The sequence below is a fragment of the Macrobrachium nipponense genome, chromosome 18, assembly GCF_015104395.2.
Source record: "Macrobrachium nipponense isolate FS-2020 chromosome 18, ASM1510439v2, whole genome shotgun sequence".
In the NCBI taxonomy this organism is placed as follows: domain Eukaryota; kingdom Metazoa; phylum Arthropoda; class Malacostraca; order Decapoda; family Palaemonidae; genus Macrobrachium; species Macrobrachium nipponense.
Window position 1 is genome coordinate 41215387 of NC_087211.1, and position 26971 is coordinate 41242357.

The 26971-nt window shown below is 40.4% G+C and overlaps 1 long non-coding RNA gene and 1 other non-coding gene across 2 annotated transcripts in view; both read right to left on the bottom strand.

The window, feature by feature from the left end:
- LOC135196748 (uncharacterized) overlaps positions 1–26971 on the bottom strand; it is a 475624-nt gene that overhangs the window by 3992 nt on the left and 444661 nt on the right. The window lies entirely within an intron of this gene.
- On the bottom strand, positions 18295–18366 carry Trnaq-cug (transfer RNA glutamine (anticodon CUG)). Its single transcript has one exon. It is a non-coding gene; the product is annotated as a tRNA-Gln (tRNA).

Sequence of the window (26971 nt, forward strand, 5' to 3'; positions counted from 1 at the left end):
AGGTTATTCATAGTGTTGTAAAAAGGCTTATCATGAATCATAGGGAGACTGGCGAAAAACGTCACCTTTAGGAACAGTAGTTTATCTGTAATTTGGGTATATATTTATTATTCAGAAATTTATGTATAAAAAAAAGTCTGGAAGGGTAGGTAACAGTTGTCTAAAAAGTATTTGTATAAAAATTACTGAAACCAGACCAGCTAGAAGTTCCAGTAAAAGTCCTGTGATAACCAATGAGTTTAATTTAAAATTAAAACAGCAATAGCTATAAAAATTCTTTTTCGTAAAAAACGTGACGAATTAAAACGGTCGCTTTCTCGAGTACTAAAACGTGTATGTGTATAGTATATATATATATATATATATATATCTATATATATTATATATCTATATATAATATATTACCTATATTCTATATATATTATATATATATATATACATATATATATATATATATATATATTATATAATATATACTATATATATAATTATATTTATATATATGTGTGTGTGTGTGTGTGTGTGTGTGTATGGAATACACTCCCGAAGCATGAATTGTTTGGTAAATATGTGGAGATTATGAACGAATGTTTTAATTTTTCTTGTTCATTTGAAGAAATTCTCGTTAATAACCAGGAAATGGTCAAATTAGCTGTCTAATTTGTCAAAAATTTTATACTATGTTCTATACTCCCAGAAAACAGGTCACTCATATTCCTCCTATTGCTATAAATGGCTGGCTAACCCCAATTATTTTTCAGTGACTATTTTGGTCACCATTTTGTTGCTATAGTTTCTCACTCTTGGGGACTTCAAAAGTTCGTCTTATTTCTCACTGCCAGGACAGGGAGAGGAACTGCTCCCTCTCCAAACTCAGAGGAAGTGTTGCTTTTTAACATTTAAGAGCATCGAGGAAGCTGGTCTTAAAATAATGGGAGCATTTCCCTTTCCACCACGTATCAGTATTACCCTTATGGGAATGACTTCATGAAGAATCTGTTAGGAATATCAGTACCAGGATAATCTCCATATATATATATAATATATATATATCCTATATACTATATATATCTTATATCTTATATATATATATATATAATATATATAGAGAGAGAGAGAGAGAGAGAGACGAGAGACGAGAGAGAGAGAGCAGAGAGAGAGAGAGAGAGAGCAAAGTTAAAAACACCGCATCCATGTACTAAAACGTCATGGTGTAGCCCACCGAAATTTGGAAATATTGAACGTTTTTATATAAGCTTTTGGAGAGTATATTCTCTCCCTCTTTCAGAAAAAGAAATAAAAGTTACAAAAACTGAAAACAATGGTGAAGGTAAAAGAAATATCAACATACAAGTATATAGTTACTCTGATACAACTATATACTTGTACGTTGATATTTCTTTTACCTTCACCATTGTTTTCAGTTTTTGTAACCTTTATTTCTCTCTCTGAAAGAGGGACAGAATAGACTTACCTTCCGAAAGCTTAAATAAAAATGTCCAATTTTTTCCAAATTTCAGTGGGCTTTCTACAATATATATATATATATATATATATATATATATATATATATATATATATATATATATATATATATATATATATATATATAATACAATAGGAGGATGAAAAGGAGGTGATGCATTTTACAATTTTATTTCCAGCCAACGTTTTTCAAAGCATGGCTTCATCATCAGGACTAAAATACAAAAGAAACAACAGTAGAAATCAATACATAAGACTCAGTAAAATCATTAATGTTAAAATGATATTGTTATTTTACAATAAAGTTTTGTACATACTTACCTGGCAGACATATACTTAGCTTACGTCTCTGACGTCACGACAGAATTCAAAACTCGCGGCTAACGCGACAGGTAGGTCAGGTGATCCACCTTACCCGCCGCTGGGAAGCGGGTGTAAGAACCAACATACCTTTCTTGCCAGATCTTTTCTCTCTTATACCTGTCTCCTGAGGGGAGGCTGGGCGGGCCATCAATCGTATATGTCTGCCAGGTAAGTATGTACAAAACTTTATTGTAAAATAACAATATCATTTTTGTACATGAACTTTCCTGTCAGACATATACTTAGCTGATTGACACCCTTGGTGGAGGGTACAAGACAGAAAATAACAAAGAAAAGGTAAACAACACCTGTTGTAGGATAAAAATAACCTTGGTTCTTACCTGTTTAGGCTGAAGACTTCATAGATACTGTCTATTAGTCTGCATAGCCATAAGAGCTACAGCGAGGGCGTGACCTACAGCTGAAAAGACTCTTTGGGTCTACTAACGGGATTTGATATCCGCTTACTTAGTAGAATCCAAGTCGGATCATGTCAATGGGGGTTCGCCCTCTTCTATGACAGAACCTGTCCACTACCAACGCAGGGAGCTTCAAACCAAATCCGATCACCTAACCAAACTAAAGTTATTAGTATTACGAAACGAAAAAAGATGCCTACCTGCATCATTTTTCATACAACCATAAGAACTCAATTAACAAAAACAAGGGAAAAATCTACTAAGGATATGTCCAGCTCCCTGCCCCAGCACCGAATCTGACCGGATACGTACGGGCCTAACGCGAAGCCACTCGTCATACGTAATACTGACGTCTTTTAGGTAGTGGTTGGCGAATACTGAATTACATCTCCAGAATGTAGTTTTCATCAGATTCTGAAGAGACATATTCTTCTTAAAGGCCAAGGAAGTGGCAATTGCTCTCACTTCATGAGCCTTGACTTTTAGGAGCTTGAAATGTTCTTCATTACAAGATCTATGTGCTTCTTTCACAACACTTCTAATGAAGAAAGACAGCGCATTTTTCGACAATGTCTGCTGGGGTCCTTTACAGAGCACCATAGTCTGTCCTCAATGCCCTTAAGGGTTTTCTTCTTCTGAAGTAGTATTTTAAACTCCTAACAGGGCAAAGAGTTCTTTCAGGTTCTTCCCCTACTAGGGCAGATAAACCACGAACCTCAACGTTCCTTGGCCAAGGATTTGAGGGTTCTCATTCTTTGCTAAAAACGAAGGAAGGAAGGAACAAACCACGGAATCTCCTTTGAAACCTACCCTTCCTTCTAGGGCATGAATCTCACTAACCCTTTTAGCGGATGCTAAAGCCATGAGAAAGAGAGCTTTCCTCGTAAGATCTTTGAAGGAGGCTAAATGTGGTGGTTCAAACCTAGAGGACCTCAGGAAACGAAGAACCACGTCCAGATTCCACTTGGAACTTCGTTCGAAGTTTTCTTGGAAGTTTCAAAAGATCTTAATAGATCATGAAGATCTTTGTTATTCGAAAGATCTAAATTCCTATGTCTGAACACAGCAGCCAGCATGCTTCGGTATCCTTTGATAGTAGATACTGCCAAACCGCATTTTTCTCTGAGGAAAACTAGGAAATCTGCTATCTGAGTCACAGAGGTACTGGAAGAGGAAAACTTCTGGTTCCTGCACCAACGGCGAAAGACGTCCCACTTCGACTGGTAGACTTTAAGGGTCGAAGGTCTTCTAGCTGAGGCGATAGCCTTAGCAGCTTTTGTCGAAAACCCTTCGCTCTGACAAGACTTTTGACAGTCGAAAGCCAGTCAGATTGAGAGCGGGGAGGTTTCTGTGATACCTGTCGAAGTGGGGTTGTTTGAGCAAATCTTGTCTTTGTGGAAGTGCTCTTTGGAAAGTCCACCAACCATTCCAGTACCTCTGTGAACCAATCTTGGGCGGGCCAGAACGGAGCTACTAGCGTCATTCTTGTCATCTCCGAGATAGCAAATTTCTTGAGGGTCTGTCCCAGTACTTTGAACAAGGGGGGAAAGGCGTAGACGTCTAGACCTGTCCAATCTAGGAGAAACGCATCCACTGATACTGCTCCTGGGTCTGAGATCGGGGAGCAGTAAAGTTCGATTCTTGCGTTCCTTGCTGTTGCAAAGAGATCGATGTGAGGTCTGCCCCATCTTCTCCACGGTCTTGGCATACCTCTGAGTGGAGGGTCCACTCGGAAGGCAGGAGTTGATTCTTCCTGCTCAGGAGATCGGCCCTGACGTTCCTTTCTCCCTGTACGAATCTGGTGAGAAGACTGATCTTCCTTGTTTGAGACCACAGCAGAAGATCCCTTGCTGTTTCGTACAGGGAGAAGGAGTGCATCCCCCCCTGTTTTTGATGTACGCCAAAGCTGTTGTGCTGTCCGAATTGACCTGCACTACTGCATTTCGGACGTGGGGCTCGAAGGCTTTCAATGCCATCCAGACTGCCATCAACTCTTTCTTGTTGATGTGCCAGGACACCTGATCCCCCTTCCAGGTGCCTGACACTTCTCTTGTCCCGAGCGTCGCTCCCCAACCTGCTTCCGATGCGTCGGAAAACAACACATGGCTGGGGTTCGGCATATAAAGAGACATTCCTTCCACAAAACGAAGTGGGTTGTTCCACCACCGAAGGTCTCTCTTGATTTCCCTTGAGATCTTGAAGGAGAACTCCAGATCTAGGGAGAGACGCCTCCAGTTCTGGTATAGGAAGAACTGTAGAGGCCTGAGATGCAACCTTCCTAGAGAAACGAATTGCTCCAACGAGGAGAGTGTCCCCAGCAGACTCATCCACTCCCTCGCTGTGCATGCATCTTTCTCTAGGAAGGTCGTTTTTTTCTCGTAGCAACGAGCTATCCTCTCTGGCGACGGAAAAGCCCGAAAAGCCAGAGAAGCTATCCGAATCCCCAGATAGATCCGCTCTTGACTGGGGATTAATTGAGACTTCTGGAAGTTCACCAGAAGTCACAGAGAACTTGCCAATGTAAGGGTCTTTTGAAGGTCCTCCAGACATCTTTCTTGAGACTCTGCTCTGATTAGCCAGTCGTCGAGATAAAGCGACACCCTCACTCTCCAAATGTAGCCACTGCGCCACGTTTTTCATTAACCCCGTTAAAACTTGGGTGCAGTCGATAGGCCGAAGCACAAGGCCTTGAATTGGAAGATGTTTCCTCCCATCATGAATCGTAGATACTTCCGTGAAGAAGGATGGATCGGCACATGAAAGTAGGCGTCCTGAAGGTCTAGAGACACCATCCAGTCCCCTGGACGAAGAGCCGCTAACACTGAGGAAGTTGTCTCCATGGCAAACTTCCTCTTTTCCACAAAGACGTTCAGGGCGCTTACATCCAAAACCGGTCTCCATCCTCCTGAGTTCTTCGGAACTAGGAATAGTCTGTTGTAAAAGCCCGCAGAGCGGGGATCTTCCACTAGTTCTATAGCCTCCTTCTCTAGCATGAGATCTACTGCTAGAGAAAGGGCTTGATTCATGATGGGGTCCTTGTACTTGGCCACCAACTCCCTCGGAGTTGTCGTCAATGGTGGTCTTGACGAGGGAATGAGGTATCCTTTGCTGACAATCGATAGGGACCAATTGTCTGCCCCTTTGTGGCCCAGACGTCGGCAAATTTCAGTAGTCTGGCACCCACTGATGTCTGGAGTCCTTGATCGCTATTTCTTCCCTCTGACTGACCTAGAGAAGGTTTTACCTCTCTTAAAAGGTCTAGTTCCTCTGGTTGAAGAACCTCTGACAGCGGGTCCTCCTCGAAAGGGCTCCTGCCTCAGAGGAGTCTCTTTCTTGGCCTTGGGTTGGAAGACAGAGCGAGGTTTCCTGGCCACCTGGGCTAACATGTCCTGAGTAGCCTTAGCTGAAAGGGCACTCGAGACATCTTGAATAATTTTCTTGGGGAACAGAAGAGGAGAGAGTTGAGCATACATAAGCGAGGCCCTTTGTGCATGTGAAAACTGCCTTAGTGAGAAACGAACAGTAGACAGACCGCTTCTTAATAACTCCAGCTCCAAAACAGTGAGGAGACTTCACTCGATCCGTCTCTCACTGCTTTGTCCATGCAAGTGAGGACGCAGTTAAGATCTTCAGGAGACAAGAGAATCAGGGGTCTGGGTCTTATTAGCCAGAACTCCTAAAGACCAATCAAGGAAGTTGAAAAACTTCCAGGACTCGGAACATTCCCTTCAGTAGGTGGTCAAGTTCATTCATCCCCCACGTAGTCTTGGCGGACAAGAGGGCGGAACGACGAGCAGAATCCACCAATGAAGAGAAGTCCGAGTCCGCAGACGAAGGGAGAGCGAGGCAGGCCTCGTTGCCCGATTCGTACCAGAATCCCAATCTGCAGTCAGTTTAGACGGAGGGAAAGAAAAAACCGTCTTCCCTTTCTCTTCCTTAGAAAGGAGCCATTCCCCAAAACCTCTAAGCGCCTTCTTCATGGAAACAGTAGGTTTCATCCTCCACACAAGACGAAACCTTCGACGTCTTCGAAGTGGAGAATAACGAAAGAGGAGAAGGGGGAGCCACAGGTTTTTTAGAAAGGATATCTCCGAACTCTTGCAGGAGCAAATCTGTCAGCCTCTTATAGGAGGAAACAGAGGAGTCTTTTGGTCCTTCTTCTTCTGAGGGGTCCTGTTCTTCCTGAGCTGAAGAACCCTCATGATCCTTAGAGGCGCGACTATTCTTAAAGGAGTCTCTAGAGGAAGTAAGACGTATACGTCTTGGAGACAAAGCTTCAGAAACGTGTCTACTTGCAACATCCTTCTTGTCTGGAGGAGTGCGTTTCCCAGATTCTTGGAGCCTAACAGGAGTAAGGCGGCTGTCAGGAGCAGAGCGCCTGTTTGAAGAAGAACTTCTATCAGGCTCTTGGCGCCTATCCAAAGGAGAGCGGCTACCAGGCGAACAGCGCCTGCCATACGAGAAGCGGCTACCAGGCTCTTGGCGCCTGAACCGAGGCGAGAGGATCTCTGGCGACGAGCGCCTACTAGGTGAGCGCCTACAAGGGGAGAAGCGCCTGCTAGGATCTCGGCGCCTGACTCGAGGAGAGTGAAAGTCAGGAGAAGAGCGCCTGCCAGGAGAAACGCGCCTAACAAGCTCTTGACGCCTGTCCAGCGAAGAGCGCCTGTCCGATTTAGGGCGCTTGTCAACAGGAGAGTGGAGGCGAGACGAGGAGCGGCTACGAGGCGAGTAGCGCCTACTAGGCTCTTGGCGCCTGTCAAGGGGAGCAATCCTGTCTCGAGAAGAGCGTCTGTAGGGTGAAGATCTCCTACGAGCAGTTTGCTCCTTGTCCGAAGGAGAAACCTGTCTGTCAGGCGAATGGCGCTTGGACGCAGAAGGGATCTTGTCCGAAGCAAAAAGTCTCCTGCGAGAATCCGAACGCACAGGTGAGCGCGCCGCTTCTGTCAAATAGCGAGAGTCAGGAGAGGGGAGCCTGGATTTCTTTACAGGAAGCGAGACGTCCTTCCTATGACGAGACGACACGCTAAGAGAGCCAGCCAGAGCCGAAATCTGCGCCTGAAGGTTAGCCAACACCCTTGCAGGAGAATTCACAAACTCTTGAACAGGTGACGAGGTTCGATCTCTGCTCGGGGAACGATACTCCTGAGATCTCTTATGTTTCTTCGCTTCCACCTCAGGCTCTTCCGAAAAAACTTCAGGGCTGGATGGACGGGCGCAGGGAGCGTTCCAGGCTCTCTTCGAAGGGCGCGAGGCTTCCGAAGAGCTCCATCCTCGTTTAGGCGAAGGCGAAGGTGAAGACGAGAAGCATTGGCGCAATATTTCTCTCTTGGAGTGATCCAAGGTAGCCTGGGAACGATCAACAGGAGCTACCGAGGGGACGCCTGACCGGTGGGGATGCTCCCTAACCTTCCTGCGGCTTTCGACTTTCCTCCTCCACTGGGACTGGGAGTCTGGAAGAGGTCTAGGCCTGGAAGCATTAGGGAGCCGATCAGACGCACCCTCCACTGCACTGGGTTCACTGCACAAATCACTATTGGAATCACTCTTACCTTCTAATTGTTTGATTTTCCTCTCCATCTGCGAATGGTGGCTTTCATGGAGGCCACTTCCGAAGGCGCATCTTCGGCTTCGGTGCAGGGAGCAGGAGCTGAAACTGAAAGAGGAGCTACTTCTAAAATAGGATTATCTATATCCAACTCGCTAATACGAGATCTACTACTGCTCCTAGAAGAAGCTTTCCTAACTTTATCCTTTTCAAGCTTCCTCAAGTAGGAAGACAAAGACTTCCATTCATCCTCATTCAGCTTTTCACATTCATTACAAGGATTATTAAAGGTGCATTCATTCCCTCTACACTTCAAACATACCGTGTGAGGGTCTACCGCAGCTTTCGGTAGCCTCACCTTACACTCAGTCATACAACAAACTCTAAACATAGCAGTTTTCTTAGTATCAACATCAGACATCATGAATCCAAGAAAAATCCAAAGAAAAGTCCAATAACTGTCCACAAATCGCGAATGCCAGGCCAAAAGATCGGGTACTTCACCAAAAGTCCGTAGAAACAATCCAGGGCGAAAACGAGAAAAGAATCCAACTGTCAAGAGGTACCGACAACAGGTGTGGTCGACACCGACGACAGAAAAAATCTGGCAAGAAAGGTATGTTGGTTCTTACACCCGCTTCCCAGCGGCGGGTAAGGTGGATCACCTGACCTACCTGTCGCGTTAGCCGCGAGTTTTGAATTCTGTCGTGACGTCAGAGACGTAAGCTAAGTATATGTCTGACAGGAAAGTTCATGTACAAAAATATAGATATTTAAATCGTGACATAAAAGTTAAAACTAACCTAAACGCCTTAAATAAATAAAACTGAATGACCAAGAAGGGGACCAAAAGGACGAAGAAACATCTTATGCGATAAACAGAGGGGCAGAAGAATACCGACTCTTCAGTCAGTATTGCAACGATATTGCACAGAGCCTCCTCTCTTTTCAGATTGGCTCTCTTTTCATAATGAGGTCGAGTTCCTTAGAATATATTTTCAGAATAACTGCTAACCCCCAATTTATTTTATTTGTTTTTTGAGAAACACCTAAAAAAATTCTTGAATAACAAATTTCAGCCAAAAATTCCTGCACCTACAGTACCTAAACTTGATTTTTATGTTTCTTTGCCATTTATGAACGATGCCAAATTCTTATTACATTAAGGCAGATTTTAAAAAGAAATACTTTCACTATCTTAATCCCAAACTCGTTCTACGGAATCCAAAAACAACTGGATCTCTTTCTAGATTTAGAGACACTGTACCTTACACCTCATGCGTTCTTTGGTGGTGTATCAGTATACTTGCCACAGATGTAATCTCGGGACTTACGTCGGATTCACACCAAAAGGACGCTGAAAGTGCCGGCCGATTCCCATCGTGGCCTTAGCCATAGAACAGGGTGGGGTGTCCTTTGAGTAAGAGGGAGTTTTCTTGCTGAGTTGGGAGTAATGTGTTTCCCAATCATCTGCCAAACGGCAGCATTCAGCAATGGTTCGGTGTATTTTAATTTTTAATGTTTTTTTAATTTTTTTACTGTTTTATAATTTTTTCATTTTTATGGGATTTTTCCAACATAAGAGAACATTAGAAAAAAAAAGTGTAAATCTTCGATTTCCTATGACAATTTTGAAATCTTAGAGCAAGCTGCTGAGGATCCTCGAATCGTTCCATTTCTGAACAGTCACTCTTCTTCTGCCCCTCTGTTTATAGCATAAGATGTTCCTCCGTCCTTTTGGTGCCCTTCTTGGTCACTCAGTTTTCTTTCTTTGGGGCGTTAGGTTAGCTTTAACTTTTATGTCACGATTTAAATATCTATATTTCAACCTCCATAATTTTACTGAGTCTTATGTATTGATTTTAACTGTTGTTACTAATGTATTTTAGCCCTGAATATGAAGTCATGCTTTGAAACGTTGGCAGGAAATAAAATTGTAAGATGCATCACCTCCTTTTCGTATCTGACTTTCCAGAAGTTAACACTTTCCCGATTATAAATATATATATCTATATATATATATATATATAGATATATATATATATAATATATATATATGTGTATGTATGTATGTGTGTTATATATATAACAATAGATTTCTTAGATAATAAGGAAAAGGTCGAACTTTTTTTTAGAGAAAGTGAAGCGTTCCTCATTAGGCGGAGGAAACCGTAACTAACAAAAGCGCCCAAGGGGGAGAGAAAGTTTTCCAAACTTAAAACTTCGTTAAACACGTCTGATCCATCGGGTCTCACCTTTATATATTAACGAGATTAACGAGATCAGGATTAACGAGACGGGAGTTAGTCAACACGCCAAGCAGAGCGATCAAACAGACGTCGTCGCCTCCAGTTATGCAAAATGAGGTTCTTCAAGACCCGAGATTCGGGGAGTCTTCAACTTTGCTCTTTTAAAGAAAAAAGAAGAGAAAAACTTTCGTCTTTAAAAGAAAAACGATGAGAAAACAAGTAAAAGTTGCGCCGAAGAAACTTCGGCGCAATTGAGTTTTCTGTACAGCGTATAATCGAGCTCACCCAAAAATAGATTTATCTTTCGGTGTTCTCGGTATAATCCTAAACGAGCGGCGGTTCGTGATACTTCAACCACGGCCCGGTGGTAGCCTGTCCTATATCGTTGCCAGACGCACGATCATGGCTAACTTTAACCTTAAATAAAATCAAAACTACTGAGGCTAGAGGGCTGCAATTTTGTACGTTTCATGATTGGAAGGTGGATGATCAACATACCAATTCGCAGCCCTCTAGCCTCAGCAGTTTTTAAGATCTGAGGGCTGACAGAAAAAGCGCCGACGGACAGACACAGCCGTCACAATAGTTTTCTTTACAGACAACTAAAAAGCTGAGTCGCGTAAAAGTGGGTGACTCCAAAAGGCAGTGAAGTCGAAAAGTTAGTTGTGAAAGGAGAAACTGGCGTCTTCGAAAAGAGAAAAAGGAGGGAAAGAAGGTGACTTCGTGGAAATAAAAGTAAATTGTTCTAAAGGGTCCACAATAATACAAAGTGTAAAAAGTCCGTGTATAATTTTGAAGACTTTACAGATAGCTTTCGAACCCTTCCCTGGGTTCATCTTCAGTCCAAAATTTTGAACTGAAGATGAACCCAGGGAAGGGTTCGAAAGCTATCTGTAAAGTCTCCAAAATTATACACGGACTTTTTACACTTTGCATTATTGTGGACCCTTTAGAACATTATATATACTCTCGTGATAGAGAGTTTTTCCCTACCAAAAATGTAAATGTTGAAAATAAACTGTTGAAAAATGTATGTAGTTCGGTAAAAAATAAAAAAGAACAGGAAGAGACGGAAAATACACTTATATATATATATGAGAGAGAGAGAGAGAGAGAGAGAGAGAGAGAGAGAGAGAGAGAGAGAGAAGGTGACTTCGTGGAAAAAAAGTAAATGTTGATAATAAACTGTTGAAAAATTTATGTAGTTCGGTAAAAACTAAAAGGGAACAGAAAAATTGACGATAAATATACTTCTATAAGAGAGAGAGAGAGAGAGAGAGGAGAGTTGAAGAGATAGAGAGAGAGAGAGAGAGAGAGAGAGAGAGAGAGAGAGAGAGAACCAGTAAAAGCGGATGGCTTCGCGAGAATAAAAAGAGCAAAATGGTAAAGAAAGGATATATCAGGAAAAAATCAAGAGATCTATCACTGAAAATAAAGATCTGTAACAAACGCGTAGCGTTGTAGAAAAAAAAAACATAATAACAGGACAGCTAACTTTGAAAGTAAACTCTATATAAAACTTAAGAAGCGTCATAAAAAACGACAAAGGCTAAAAATAAAGAGGAAAGAAAAAAAGAAAAAGAAAGAGATCAGACAGCGGTGGATAAAACTAGATCTTTTGTGTCTGGTCCGAGGCATAAACACATCTTCTCACATTCACAGACGCTGAGCAGCAGCTGCTCGACGTCGTTTTCCAAAGTGCAATTTCTTCTAATGATTTGTTTGGAAAACAAGAATCTTCAGCACAGATTGAGCGAGTTGAGAGACAGGTGGGAGAGGGATAGGGAGGGGCCAGGGAGGGAGGGAGGGAGAGGGAGGGGGGAGGGAGGAGAAGGGATAGGAGGAGGAGGAAGAGGAGGGTTCGGGAATTGGTGTTGTGAAGACAGACGGGATAGGGTCTTGGGAAAGGAAGGAGCTGGACAAGGGGGCGAGGGGGGGGGGGGGGGGCTGTTGGGTTTGGAGCAGAGGTTATACAGGAATATGATTTTGGGGAGGAAAGACCGGGGTTTGGTCAGGGGTGAGGATAGCAAGGAGAATTTATAAGGCATGGGGAGAGGGTGCAAGCAGTAATAAGGTACTGAGGAGGAGGAGGAGGAGGAGGAGGTGGAAGACCTGGGCTTCGAGTTTGTTTATGTTTCAAGCATACACTTCGAATTCAGATCGTAAACAAGCTTGTTGAGACCAATTTAAAGAGTTATCGGACGAGCGTCAAAAGAAGTGAATGGGCCAACGAAGATGACTAAAGCCCAGAAACTCGCGTTTTATCCTAAATAAATGTTTTTGCTTTTCTCTAAGTGGGGTGAGGGGGCGGTGGGGGGGGGGGGGGGGGGGGGGGGGGGGGGGGGGGTGGGGGGGGGGGGGGGGAGAGGGTGTTTTATGGCGAGAGGACATAAGGGGGGTCACCCATTCCTCCTATTCTTTTCCCACCCGCCGCCTTCCCCATTTATGGCTGAAATTCTTGGAACTCTAAATGGCCCCCTTGACGATGTTTTCGTCTGGGGCCGTGCTTGGGGTGATCAGGGGTGAATGACCTACATCGCAAAAATGGGGAAGGGAATGGGGGGGGGGGGGGGGGGGGGGGGGAGTGAAAGGGTGATAAAATAGAAGCATAGGAAAAAGGTTAAAAAAAAATAGTTATTAAAAGTATGACACATGACTATATATATGATCTGAAATAGCTAGGGGAAGGCGAGAAGAAAGTATAGAAAGTTATAAATAATTATATGATAATGACAAAACCACACCAATAAGAAAAAAATATTACAACGAAAATAAGTAAATTAACAACACAACCAGAAATTATGGTCGTGAGAATAAAAAGCTGAAAATATGAAGCTATATGAAGGAAATCACCTTATAGAATGGAGATCTGAGATACCAATGTGCATGAATGAATAAATGATAAAATAAATAAATAAATACGTCCGAAAGGGCTTGAAAATTTGGTATCACTTAGTAAGGGACATCGCCTAGAAACCTTGTTTGAGTGCATAAGGAATAATGTGTGTGTGTGTGTGTGTGTGTGTGTGTGTGTGTGTGTTTAAAATGAGGTTAAGAACTTAAAATCTAAATAGTCAAAATTCCTACCGAAAAAATGCTGGATTATGAATGTGGCTAAATACAGTGCAGAAGTTAGAACTGATTTTCTTACTAGGCAAGGAACTTGAATCTAACAGTTGGAGATTAAGATATTAGATTTCCTCTAAGAGAGTAAAACTGTCTCCTTTGAAGTGAAGATGCGTAGAAGATCACAGCAGACTTATAAAAAGACATAAATAGGGGTAAAAAAGTAGAACTCGAATTGAATAATGAATCTACTCTGTAAGTTTGTTCATCCAAGGTTACAACAGGAGGAAGCTCTAAGCAAGAAGAGGACATATTTTACCTCGGCTTTCAAATTAAACTTGTGAGGAACGCAAGGCTCTATGTTGGGAGTAACAGTTACCAAATCAGTAACCCCCCCAAAAGGGAGTTCTGAGAAAAAAAAACCGATAGATATCTTTCTCCTTGAATTCCGCCTCCAAAGACGAATTAATTCATACGTTACAGAATAGAGAGCTATCATATACAGGTTAGAATTTAAAAAAATCAGCTGCATGGTGTTGCCAATCGGGAATGCATGTTGGATGCTAGGAAAAGAACTTCAACTCCTTCAGTAGAATATAAATGGCAAAGGCCTTCCCATATTTGTCGGGGTGAAATGGAGAGAGGTCTCCTATTGCTAAACCCTTCAGCGTTGGCAGGAAGTAGGGCAGCTTGACGAAAAGTAAATGGTATTTGGTGAATAATCACAAAAGACAAAAATAAGAAAAGTTGATAAAATATCGAGTTAAGTAATATCAAAAGAGATGATTTACAGAAGAGTGTATTGCCAAGGGCAACTAAGTCTGAGGCCTTAATGATTGGGATCTTAAAACTCGTGGACTCTTTGTCCTTGGTTTTTGAATCCTCTGGAGGATTTAAAAGAACATCACAAAGAGACTGAATTAACAAAACATTTCAAGACAGGGAGGAACAGACTGCTTGATTATTTTATGGGAGTTATCTGATGATTAATCATCTGAAAGTAAAGTCTTGAGGAAGTCTGGCCTCAGGATTGCGAATACTGGTCACTAAAATTAAGAGTGAATCAGGTTTACCACGATCTTTAAAATTTATGAATGAAAGTAAAGTTAGCGGTGGGAAGGTCCACACTCTCATCACCTAGGTAATTTCAAAACGTTCCCAGGTTTATTATTACCATCCTCTGACACAGAATACTGGCAGGCAATTCCTGAAAGAAGTTCGAAGACAGGGAAATGTGATGTGTGAACAATGTTATATGTTCATTCTTCCTACACGTGAGAGCAAAATGAGACGAAAACATGTTGAATTACGATACCAGTAACTTGCTAATAACAAAAACTAAAGAGGGAAAAGAAAGGAATAATATCATGTGTTAAAAAACAATAGTAATTACGAGAGAAAAATAAAACAAAAAAATAAAAGACCCAAAGATGAAAAAGGAAAAGGTTGGATAGCATTTGTTGTTGCATGCAAAATACATGAAAAGAACAAAAGCAGGAGAGAGTGAAAGAACGAATGACAAAATAAATACAAATAAAAAACCACCACAAATGTAGAAGATTCAGCAACAAGCGAAAGCAATTAAGAGCGTGATCGCTAAAATAGCTTTTGCTATAATGACACCGGACTTTCTTCATTATCAATTACTGGCTAAAGGTGAAACTGACGAGGAGACTCCAGTGAAAGTGGAGAGAGAGAGAGAGAGAGAGAGAGAGAGAGAGAGAGAGAGAGAGAGAGAGAGAGAGAGAGAGAATCATGCAACTGAAAATAACAACAGAGCAAACCATTGTATGTATAAATAAATGTTACCTCATACCTATAAGTCTTAAGAGATGCAAAATATAGAAGAAAACGACAAACATTAACATACATACATATATATATATATATATATATATATATATATATATATATATATATATATATATATATTATTATATATTGCTACTTTCAAAATGCATATATCTCCTCTGTGACTGTATAAAATGTTGTGTAGAATTGTGCAACATTTTTTCAGATTCCTAGATAGCTTAGAGATAGGATGTTTTAAATGTGTGTTCAGATTTCGCATAACATATTGTAACAGAATATATATTCATAGAATGTAAAGAGAGAGAGATTTTATTTGTCCGTTTGAAACTAATTGTTTTCCTATTATGTCAACATTGTGAGATTAGAGGAACTGCGAGATCCGTTTGCTTTCCTAATCTGTCAACACGTTTGATAAGCGAGCTCAAGACTTCATTTGTGTTTTGAGAATCTGTCATCAAGTAAGATAAGGGCTTCTCCTTTGTCTCGATTGGGTAAAAACATTATTGTATACTGGTCTTGTATGCGTATGACTTTGCTGAGTGCCACGTGCAGATTACACATTTTGTATAAAAAGTTGCATAAGATTTCGAAGCTTCTGGAAGCATTAGTGCCAAAAACGTTTTGTGTCATCTCCTCAGTCCAGTTTTCGCAAGGGAAGAGAATTTCATTAGACCTTAGATTCTCGAGGCGTTAACATCTCTCTCTCTCTCTCTCTCTCTCTCTACATCCTTGAGATTATATTAATGTAATGTAAATTGGTCACTTGTAACTTGAGAATTTCATATTTGATATTTCTTAAAGTTTATTTAGTGTTAAATAGTGTTTTTTTGTGTGGAATCTGAACAAACATTGTTGTTGTAACGGCGCCTGGTTTTTGTGAAAGTGTAAAACAAGACTGCCGCAAAGAAAGAAGTTGGTATACCAAAAAGGTAAAGTGTGTTATATTTTCATTAGTTGCAACTAATATCTAAAAACTAATTTCTAATGGTTATGATGGTTTGGTAAGAAACTAATAACGGATAGGAACAGTGGTTAACTAATAACTGATAGGAACAGTGGTTAGATAACAACTAATGAGGGATAGGAATAGTGGTTAACTAATAACTAACAACAGATGGTTACGAAGGTTTGTTAAAAACTGATGGTTACAATGTTTTGAGTGAAAAGATTTACACTTATACACAATGCAAATTTTTGTGTTTTGTGTTTGTTTCATTTTATGCATTTTTTCATTTTCTTGTTGAAGTGTGCCTTTTTTTTAATACTGTCCACATTTTTCTGTATTTTCATTTACATTCACAATTTAATTGACTTAGTTATTTTCATTGCTTAATCATTGCACATTTAATTAAATTTAACACTTGTGAATTGATTTGCATTTACTTAGAATTCTTATCAAGTTTTGTTGTTGTTTCAAATTTTCAATTATTGCCTAACACTTTTGAATTTTGATTGAATTAATTTTCTTGAATTTTATGATAAATTAATTTTGATTTAATTTTACTTAATTTGATTCAATAATTAATTAAACTTTACTTTGTATTCAAGTAACAGTGATTTTCCCTGATATTGTGAATTTCACTTATAAATTTTGAGTTTAATAATAAATTTTTGTATTTAAAATTTTTATAAGTATTATCATTTATAACCAGTATATTTGCATATGATTATATTTATGTTAGGTAGAAACATAGAGTGGTGATTAATCTGCTTTCCTTCAATTTACTTGAAGTGACTTAGAACCAGGGAAGTACTTAGACTTCTGAAATCAGGGAAATACTTAGACTTTTAAAGTTGTTGATGAAGTGATGGCCTTTGATTAATTTAATTACTTACAAGATTACCTCACACCTGTTTTGATGAACTTAGTCTGATTTTCTGCAATACTGGTAAGTTGTTAAGGGATCACTGTTGCCTTTAGAGTATTCAGTCGTTTAATACCTGTGATGAGGGTTCAGGTGTCTGGCTTTTGTGAGGTAACAATAAATGAATGGTAAGATACTTGGCACTTCGTAGCAAATATATATATATATATATATAAATAGATATAGATATATATATATATATATATATATATATATATATATATATATTCTATATATATATATATATATATATATTATCTATATATATATTATATAACACATACATACACACATTCATACATATATAACCAATAAAAAAAACTCAAAGAGAGAAAGCGAAGAAAGCAAAAGGCCCACCAACACGCTCCCCCTAATAAAAATATCTTTGCCACCTGTGCCTAGGGTAAAATCATGTTCTTTTACCAGTGTACATGCTGCAAAATCAAGAGCAACTTTATTTTCTAACATTTTAACTCCATACCAGAAATAATACATTGAATCCAATTTTACTTTGCTTTACTTACAAAACAACGGCCAACTACATTGCTGCCTTAGACTGAAGTCTAGCTTTATCACTACAGCGCACTAGAGCGGTCGGTAAGTGGAAATGCTTACTTAGAATGGTTCTAAGGGCCTGTTGTGGTGGACCAGTGACTCTCCGGCCATCTGTCCGCGCGAAATGATGGCTTTAGAACCAGTCAGTCCTAAAACCCCCTTATGATTTCCCAAATATCGAAAGCTGGTGGTTGGGACGAACCGCTATTTCTCCTAACCTTGCTCTGAATCCTGGGGCTGAATGAAGACTTGAGAGTTTAGTGCCTTCAATTAGGAGGATCCTTGGTTCTCAGCGCAAATCCCAGCTAAGAACATCATGGAACTGTGACTTGACACCAAGTACTGAATTTCAGGCGCTCTTGGTCACCTTCAGAAATACCGTGTTTGTCTCTTGGCAATTAATTTCGAAAGATTTGTATTTTTTAAGAAATAATGGCAAAGATTTTATATCTAGGCAGTCGTGAAGAAAAGAAAGTTGTAATGTTTTGTGAAGAAAAATTAATGATTATTTAGAAGATTTCAATTCCTGTGTCATGAAAACGCCGTTCGAATATTATCTCTCTCTCTCTGTATACTACATATATATATATATATATATATATATATATATATATATATATATATATATATATATATGTGTGTGTGTGTGTGTGTGTGTGTGTGTCAGGCGACTGCTAAGCTGAGACTTCTACTATTCCTCCCTAGGACCATGAAAAATGGCAAAACGTTCTGGAACAATTACGTATTAGGAACATAACGCATTGCCTTCTACCACATTCTATATTGAACTGACCACTATTACGATATTATTAGAACAATACAATCAATATGAAACTTAACAAACCGGGATTGATCCTTCGAAGGCGCCTTTCCGAAGTATTGAGGTGAACAGGTTTCCGTGACGCCACGAGATCTATAGAAAACGGAATCCTTCCAGGTCCCACCGAGACTCGAACTCGGATTGTTGGATTCAGAGTCCAAAGTGCTAACCATTACACCATGGGACCGTTGAAAAGTTAACTCTGCAACTATTACAAGATGGAAAAGTCCAATCAATATTACACCAAAGCCGGTGGTGTACTGAGTCCGGTAAGAATTGCAGAATGGAAACACGGTGGAGAGATCCTTGAAACCATTACTCCGAAACCCCTACTTCATGGAACCGTCATCCCATTAGTCATTATCAAATGGGGTCCTACAGCAATCTACACAATAGGATCGTGATGTATAAAGTCCAGTAATCTTTACAACATGGGACCGTTTTGTAACGAGTCCTGTAACAATTACACTATGGTACAGTCATGTAATGTGTTCAGTAACAATTATACCATGTAACCACGATGTACAGTCTTGTAACCGCAACATCATGGGACAATGGTGTACGGATAATAAGTCCTGTCACCATTACATCATGAGACGGTGATGTAATGAGTCCTGTAAGAATTGCACCTTGGAAATCTAATGTAATAAATCCTGTAACCATTGAAACAGAGGACTCTGATGTAAAGATTCCTGTAACCATTACGTCATAGGACCGTGATGCAAGTCCTGTAAACCTTTACACCATGAGACCAAAATTATAATTAATTTTGTAATAATTAAAGCATACGACAGAGATGTCAAGAGTCTACTAATTTCACCATGGGACAGTAACCCAGTAACGGAAAAGGATCCTATACCAAATACACGATAGGATCAAGAAGAAATCAGAAATGCGGCCTATGGTAATCAATCTACGTTTATCAACAACAACAACAACAACAACAACAACAACAACAACAATAATAATAATAATAATAATAATAATAATAATAATAATAATAATAATAATAATAATAATGTGGCGCCGTGGAGGAGTGGGTTAGGTCGTCAATAGACTTAAGTCAAGTTAAGCAACATTGGGGCTGGTCAGTCGTTGGATGGGTGACCGCTCTCCTCGGCGTTGATTCCTTGGGAAAGGATCTTTACCATAATTTCCTCAGTCTACTCAGCTGTAAATGAGTACCTATCCCTGATGGGGTAGGGTCCAGCTATGGGTTAAATAGCAAAACTCAGCAATGATGGAAAGAAATGAAGGAAAAAACGACAACGACGTAAATGGAACCTCTGGCAACAGAGGAGCTTCGTCCGGCAACCAGGTATTCAACCCAATTGTAGGGGAAGACGGTCAGGTACTTGGAGGTCGTCATCCAGCAACTGATCACCACAACGACAGTAATCAACAGCCTGAGATTGGAGCTACAGAGGCAAAAAGGAAGAAATGGACAAGAGAAGAAAATAAGGAAATATGGAGATGCTACATCAGAAGCAACCCGACGGAGAGAGGATATAGACGAAGATTGGTCAACATCTGGAATGAGAGGGAATAACACCCCCAAACAGAGCAGAGGCTGGCAGACCAAGTAAGGAACATAAAGAAAAAGAACTGGCTCTCCCCAACAGAAAGAGAAGAACTGGAAAGGGAAATGTCACACGACAACGAATTACACGAAGACGAACTTAGAGACGATGCCACAGAAGACGACAGGGAGGATGAGGTATCAAACAACGACACACGAAGAAACACCGACGAAGTAACAGAGAGGGCGGAATGGGTAGAAAAGATTAGACAATGGATGGAGCCAGATACAGAGAGAACAAAGATCCCCTCCATGAAAGCCTACAACCAACCAAGAAATTAAGGGAGAAAACAATGTGAGGTCAATGAAAATAATGGGCCTAATACACACCACCAGTATCACAGAAAAAAACAAATAACTTGACATATGCAGGAGCAAGATTAGTAGCAGAACTGATGGGGATTCGAACACAACACCACCAGTCACAACCAACCCAACAGCAACCAAAACAGCAACCTCCTTGGAAAAGGCGCCTGGAAAAGCAAATCATGGTGATGAGATCTGACTTGAGTAAACTGAAAGAGATGGCAGAAAAAAGGCTAAGAAGCAAGAAAACAAGGGAGGAACTCAACGAGAAATACAAAGTAAAAGAGAGGGGACTAAACAACACAATAGAAGATGCAAAACAGAGGCTTAAGGCCAAAGCACACAAGATCCAACGGTACATGAACAGGAATAAGGGATACCAACAGAACAAACTATTCGGAACCAACCAGAAAAGACTATACAGCCAACTAAGAGGGGAAGACAACCACCCAGAAATTCCTGAAGCCGAACCAAGTAAGAGACTCTGGGAAAACATATGGAGCAATCCGGTATCACACAACAAACATGCAACATGGCTCCAGGAAGTCAAGAAGAAGAAACAGGGAGAATAAAACAAAGATTCACACATCACGACAGACACAGTAGACACCAACTAAAGAAAATGCCAAACTGGAAAGCCCCAGGTTCCCGATGAAGTCCATGGATGCCACAGAAGACGTGAGGGAGGGAGGATGAGGTATCAAACAACGACACACGAAGAAACACCGACGAAATAAACAGAGAGGGCGGATGGGGTAGAAAAGATTAGACAATGGATGGAGCCAGATACAGAGAGAACAAAGATCCCCTCCATGAAAGCCTACAACACCAGAAATTAAGGGAGAAAAACAAGTGAGGTCAATGAAATAATGGGCCTAATACACACCACCAGTATCACAGAAACAAATAACTTGACATATGCAGGAGCAAGATTAGTAGCAGAACTGATGGGGATTCGAACACCAACACCACAACGTCACACAACCCAACAGAAAAACCAAACAGCAACCTCCTGGAAAAGGCGACTTGGAAAAGCAAATCATGGTGATGAGATCTGACTTGAGTAAACTGAAAGAGATGGCAGAAAAAAGCTAAGAAGCAAGAAAACAAGGGAGGAACTCAACGAGAAATACAAAGTACAAGAGAGGGGACTAAACAACACAATAGAAAGATGCAAAACAGAGGCTTAAGGCCAAAGCACACAAGATCCAACGGTACATGAACAGAATAAGGGATACCAACAGAACAAACTATTCGGAACCACCAGAAAAGACTATACAGCCAACTAAGAGGGGAAGACAACCACCCAGAAATTCCTGAAGCTGAACCAAGTAAGAGACTCTGGGAAAACATATGGAGCAATCCGGTATCACAACAACAAACATGCAACATGGCTCCAGGAAGTCAAGGAAGAAGAAACAGGGAGAATAAAACAAAGATTCACAGACATCACGACAGACACAGTCAGACACCAACTAAAGAAAATGCCAAACTGGAAAGCCCCAGGTCCCGATGAAGTCCATGGATACTGGCTCAAAAACTTCAAGGCCCTACACCAAGCACCCAAATGGATGACCACAGGAAGAACATCCTTAGTACAAAAAGACAAGAGTAAGGGAAATATAGCCAGTAACTACAGGCCTATCACCTGCCTACCAATAATGTGGAAGTTACTAACAGGTATCATCAGTGAAAGGCTATACAACTACCTAGAGGAGACAAACACCATCCCCCACCAACAGAAAGGCTGCAGAAGGAAGTGTAGGGGCACAAAAGACCAGCTCCTGATAGACAAAATGGTAATGAAGAACAGTAGGAGAAGGAAAACCAACCTAAGCATGGCATGGATAGACTATAAGAAAGCCTTCGACATGATACCACACACATGGCTAATAGAATGCCTGAAAATATATGGGGCAGAGGGAAAACACCATCAGCTTCCTCAAAAAATACAATGCGCAACTGGAAATACAATACTTACAAGCTCTGGAATAAGACTAGCAGAGGTTAATATCAGGAGAGGGATCTTCCAGAGCGACTCACTGTCCCCACTACTCTTCGTAGTAGCCATGATTCCCATGACAAAAAAGTACTACAGAAGATGGATGCCGGGTACCAAGTCAAGAAAAGAGGCAACAGAATCAACATCTGATGTTCGATGGACGACATCAAGCTGTATGGTAAGAGCATCAAGGAAATAGATACCCTAATCCAGACTGTAAGGATTGTATCTGGGGACATCAGGATGGAGTTTGGAATAAAAAATGCGCCTTAGTCAACATACAAAAAGCAAAGTAACGAGAACTGAAGGGATAAAGCTACCAGATGGGAGCAACATCAAACACATAGATGAGACTGGATACAAATACCTGGGAATAATGGAAGGAGGGGATATAAAACACCAAGAGATGAAGGACACGATCAGGAAAGAATATATGCAGAGACTCAAGGCGATACTCAAGTCAAAACTCACGCCGGGAAATATGATAAAAGCCGATAACACATGGGCGGGTGCCAGTAATCAGATACACGCAGGAATAGTGTATGGACGAAGGCAGAACTCCGCAGCATAGATCAGAAAACCAGGAAACATATGACAATACACAAAGCACTACACCCAAAGAGCAAATACGGAACTATACATAACACGAAAAGAAGGAGGGAGAGGACTACTAAGTATAGAGGACTGCGTCAACATCGAAAACAGAGCACTGGGCAATATCTGAAAACCAGTGAAGACGAGTGGCTAAAGAGTGCATGGGAAGAAGGACTAATAAAAGTAGACGAAGACCCAGAAATATACAGAGACAGGAGAAAGACAGAAAGAACAGAGGACTGGCACAACAAACCAATGCACGGACAATACATGAGACAGACTAAAGAACTAGCCAAGCGATGACAATTGGCAATGGCTACAGAGGGGAGAGCTAAAGAAGGAAACTGAAGGAATGTAACAGCGGCACAAGATCAGGCCCTAAGACCAGATATGTTTTCAAAAGTATGATAGACGGAAATAACATCACTCCCATGTGTAGGAAGTGCAATACGAAAAATGAAACCATAAACCACATTGCAAGTGAATGCCCGGCACTTGCACAGAACCAGTACAAAAAGAGGCATGATTCAGTGGCAAAAGCCCTCCACTGGAGCCTGTGCAAGAAACATCAGCTACCTTGCAGTAATAAGTGGTACGAGCACCAACCTGAAGGAGTGATAGAAAAAACGATCAGGCAAAGATCCTCTGGACTATGGTATCAGAACGGATAGGGTGATACGTGCAAACAGACCAGACGTGACGTTGATTGACAAGTCAAGAAGAAAGTATCACTCATTGATGTCGCAATACCATGGGACACCAGAGTTGAAGAGAAGAGAGAGGGAAAAAAATGGATAAGTATCAAGATCTGAAAATAGAAATAAGAAGGATATGGGATAGCAGTGGAAATCGTACCCATAATCATAGGAGCACTAGCACGATCCCAAGATCCCTGAAAAGGAATCTGGAAAAAGTAGAGGCTGAAGTAGCTCCGGGCCTCATGCAGAAGTGTGTGATCCTAGAAACGGCACACATAGTAAGAAAAGTGATGGACTCCTAAGGAGGCAGGATGCAACCCGGAACCCCACACTATAAATACCACCCAGTCGAATTGGAGGACTGTGATAGAGCAAAAAAAAAAAAAAAAAAAAAAAAAAAAAAAAAAAATAATAATAATAATAATAATAATAATAATAATAATAATAAATTTTATGAGTTGAGTTGACTGGTCATTGAAAGCTGCCAAAAACGGAATAAACCAGTTTTATTGGAAGCAGAAGTTATAGAATATTTAAGATTATGACCATTACAACTGCAACGATGACAACAACGTAATTTCAGTTATATTTCTAAAGCACACCCATTCGATAAACGAATAAAAGAAATAAAAACCGCTTTAAATGAGTTCCATAAGACTGGCATCCTCAAAGTGGTAAGAATCTGTAATAATGTTAATTACTATCGTTGTACTCATAAGCAACAATGCCAGTGTCTCAAATCTTTATGTTGCTAGTGTTCTGTATAAAAAATCCGTCCGCACTCAGATCTTAAAAACTACTGAGGCTAGAGTGCTACAACTAGTTATACGTTGATCATCCACGCTCCAGTCATCAAACATACCAAATTGCAGCCCTCTAGCCTTGGTGGTATTTATTTTATTTAAGGTTAAATTTGGCCATGATCATGCGTCTGGCACTGCTTAAGTGCCAGCAACACAGGCCACAACCGGGTTGTTGCTTTAAGCTTCATGGGCTGCGGCTGAGAGTTTCATATAGCATTACGCGGCTGTACAGAACACTCGATTGCGCCGAGGAAACTGCGGCGTATATTTTACTTCTTGATAGTGATTACTGATATCATTAATATTACTGACCTCGTATATTTCAACAGTTTCCGTTCCCGTTGAGATGGAGGTGAAAAATCGCGCGCGTGTGTGTATGTGTGTATGTGTATGTGTGTGTGTGTGTTGAGAAGTGGAAAGGATGGGGGGAGGGGGTGTTGGCGGTGAGATTAAAGGCCTTTAAGACGCCAAGACACATACGCACGGACATTCTTTATCGGCATTAGGGGAAAATGATGGGCCCGCCGTTTACAAAATACCAGCAGCGGCGATAAAGGGCTTTTTCCTCTGAATAATGGGCCTTGCTTATTAATGCGGCCCCGAGAATGGAGGTCTACTGTACCTTCGTTGCTCCTATTGAAAACATTACAATGGAGAGAGAGAGAGAGAGAGAGAGAGAGAGAGAGAGAGAGAGAGAGAGAGGTGGGGGTAACATATTAATAGTAACATATTAATAGAGTGAATGTAATAAAGAGAGAGAAGTTATAAACAGAAACAGCAAAATACCAGAGAGAGAGAGGTAACATATTAATAGAGAATGTAATAAAGAGAGAGAAGAATTATAATTGAGAAACAGCAAAACACGAGAGAGAGAGAGATGAGGAAGAAGACGGAAGAGGAGAAGAGAAGACAGAGATTGATGACGGAGAGAATGGAGAGAGGTTTGAGAAAGGGTAAATTATAATTAATTGAGAAAATGTTGTAACAATAAAGAGAAAGAAGTTATAAACAGAAACAGCAAAATACCAGAGAGAGAGAGAGAGAGAGAGAGAGAGAGAGAGAGAGAGAGAGAGAGAGAGAGAGGTAATATATTAATAGAGAGAACATAATAAAGAGACAAGTTATAATCAGAAACAGCAAAATACCAGAGAGAGAGAGAGAGAGAGAGAGAGAGAGAGAGAGAGAGAGAGAGAGAGAGAGTAATATATTGATAGAGAGAATATAATAGAGACAGAAGTTATAAACAGAAACAGCAAAATACAGATCTTACCTTACCTTACCTTACCTTAGACCTTACATCTTGTTCGGGTTGCCCCAGGTCCCTCAGTGTGAGGCACCTCTAATGTCTACCAGAGAGTTGCTAGTACATCTTCCGGTATATTTTGCATCTTCCAATCTTGGATGGTCTGGGATGCAGTTTAGATATTTGTCGAGCTTATTCTTAAACACATCTACGCTCACTCCTGATATATTCCTCAGATGAGCTGGCAACGCATTGAATAGACGCTGCATTATCGATGCTGGTGCGTAGTGGATTAATGTCCTGTGTGCTTTTCCTTGCCCATTTTTCCTGGTATAGTTTTGGGCACTATTAATCTACCTCTGCTTGCTCTTTCTGATATTTTTAGTTCCATGATATTTTCTGCTATTCCTTCTATCTGTTTCCATGCCTGAATTATCATGTAGCGTTCTCTTCTCCTTTCTAGACTATATAATTTTAAGAATTGTAGTCTTTCCCAGTAGTCTAGGTCCTTAACTTCTTCTATTCTAGCTGTAAAGGACCTTTGTACACTCTCTATTTGTGCAATATCCTTTTGATAGTGTGGGTACCATATCATATTGCAATATTCAAGTGGACATACGAACATATGTTTTATAAAGCGAATCAATCGGTGTTGCAGCTTTTCTTGTTTGAAGTGCCTTAACAAATCCATTCCATTTTTTGCTTTACATTTTGCCAACAGAGTTGCTATTTGATCATTGCATAACATGTTCCTATTCATCATCACACCAAGGTCTTTAACTGCTTCCTTATTTGTGATGGTCTCATTATTAGGTCCCTTATATGCATATAGCTTTCTTTCTCTGTCTCCATAATTTATTGATTCAAATTATCAGAGTTAAATACCATCCTATTTACCTCTGCCCAATCATATACTTTGTTAAGGTCTCTTTGTAGAGCGTTCCTATCTTCATCACAAGTAATTTCTCTACTTATTCTTGTGTCATCTGCGAAACTACTCACTACCGAATCCTTAACATTATTGTCTATGTCTTCAATCATAATAACAAACAGTATTGCAGCTAACACCGTACCTTGCGGCACACCGGATATTACCTTGGCTTCATCCGATTTCTCGTCGTTTGCAATAACTATCTGTTTTCTGTTGTAAAAATTCTTTTCAACCATCTTCCTACTTTATCCACGATATTGTGTTTTCTAATTTTCTTCGCTAATATATTATGGTCTACTTTATCAAAAGCTTTTGCAAAGTCTAAATAAACCACATCTGTTTCATTTCCGCTTTTCATATTTTGAATATGTTTTCACGGTGGACTAACAGTTGGGTTTGTGTACTTTTCCGGGTACGAAACCATGTTGTCCTTTATTAAACAAAACAAATTATTTTTTATTCCAAATGTTTCATAATGTTTTTCTTCATTACCCTTTCATACACTTTCATATATGTGATGTTAGACTCACAGGCCTATAATTACTTGCCTCTAGTCTTGATCCACTTTTGAAAGTAGGGGTAATATATGCTAATTTGTGCTCATCATATATCTTGCCTGTATCTACACTTTGTCTT